At 39.4% G+C, this 1,547-nt stretch overlaps 1 pseudogene; it reads left to right on the top strand.

The window, feature by feature from the left end:
- The first annotated feature begins 321 nt into the window (after positions 1–321).
- On the top strand, positions 322–1,169 carry LOC140501410 (cyclin-dependent kinase inhibitor 3 pseudogene; annotated as a pseudogene).
- The last annotated feature ends 378 nt before the right edge of the window (positions 1,170–1,547 follow it).

Below are 1,547 nucleotides of genomic sequence, written 5' to 3'. Positions count from 1 at the left end.
CCCTAACACTAACCCTCGATTCTATGAAAGCTAACCCTATACCTAACTCTAACCCTAACACTATCCTTAAAAGCACTCGATTCTAACCCTCACCCTAAACATAACCGTCATCCTAACCCTATCCCTAACCCTAAATGCACCGGATTCTAACCATAACTCTAACCCTAATGTGCTCGATTCTAACCCCAACCCTAAATCGCCAATCTCAACACTAAGCCTAACCCTAAACGCACTCGACTCTAACACAAAAGGCAGTCCTGACCCTAAGCCTAACCGTAAACCTCGATTCTACCAACACAAACCTTAAGAGTAATCCTGCGGCAGCCTCGCTGTGAAGGTGATGAAGGTGCCTAGTACGATGCAGAGTGAGTTTGACTCATCAGATGAAGAGCCAGTTGAAAACGAACAGACTCCATTTCAAGTGTCATGGCTACCCTTATCCCTTGTGAATTGTTCTCAATTTCTAGGTTTATGTTCTCTTCCAGGTTGTAAATTTAAAGATGTTAGGAGAAATCTCCAAAAGGACATGGAAGAACTTAAGAACTATGGTATACAAGATATATTCGTGTTCTGTACCAGAGGAGAGCTGTCAAAATACCGAGTACCAAATCTTTTAGATTTCTATCAGCAGCATGGAATCATCATTCACCACCATCCTATCCCAGATGGAGATACCCCTGATATAGACCGATGTTGTGGAATCCTACAGGAGCTTGCAGTCTGTCTTGAAAATAACCGGAAAACCTTAATACATTGTTATGGAGGACTTGGGCGATCTTGTCTTGTAGCAGCTTGCCTCCTACTATACTTATCTGATACAGTGTCACCGCAGCAGGCGATTGACAGTCTTCGAGACTTAAGAGGATCTGGGGCCATACAGACCATAAAGCAATATAATTATCTCCATGATTTTCGAGACAAATTGGCTGCACATCTGTCAGCAAGAGATTCAGTATCAAGATCTGTATCTAGATAAAGAACAGTATCAAACACATAAATAAGATGCTCTCTGTAATTTGGTTTAGTCATCAGAAACTGTTAGTAGTGTAACCAATTCAAATGAAAACGTGGCTATACAGATGTATCTCTAAAGGTTTTGTTTTTTTTGAGTTTTCACTTCATGTTCTTATTTGGGGATATTAGATGTATAAAACTGTACTTCCTGTAAATGAGGCCCTCGTCTGTTTTATATGGGTATTGTATTGTCGGATTGCATTCATGATCCTTAGATATCTGTCATGATCCCTGTGTAATGCTAATTCATAAGAACAGAAACCACTCATCCTTGGCATCACTGTGTAGTGCGTGACTATGATAAGGCTGGAAATTACTTGGGTACCTTGGTTCTTGATTTTTATTGATCCTGGTTGACTGTTTTTAATGGTCTGCATCCTGTTACATGATTTGTCTGGTTTTTTTCTGTGTAGTGCACCAGCTGAATTCCTTTCATTTTTTAATCTTTAGAATTACATCAATAGTAATTTTCTTTAACAATCTTAACTCTTATTGAGTTTATACCTACCTAGATTGAATCACATGCATAAGAC

This window comes from Notamacropus eugenii, chromosome 4 (genome assembly GCF_028372415.1).
Source record: "Notamacropus eugenii isolate mMacEug1 chromosome 4, mMacEug1.pri_v2, whole genome shotgun sequence".
Taxonomy (NCBI): domain Eukaryota; kingdom Metazoa; phylum Chordata; class Mammalia; order Diprotodontia; family Macropodidae; genus Notamacropus; species Notamacropus eugenii.
Note: the sequence above shows the minus strand (reverse complement) of the source record. Positions and strands in the feature narration are given on the sequence as shown.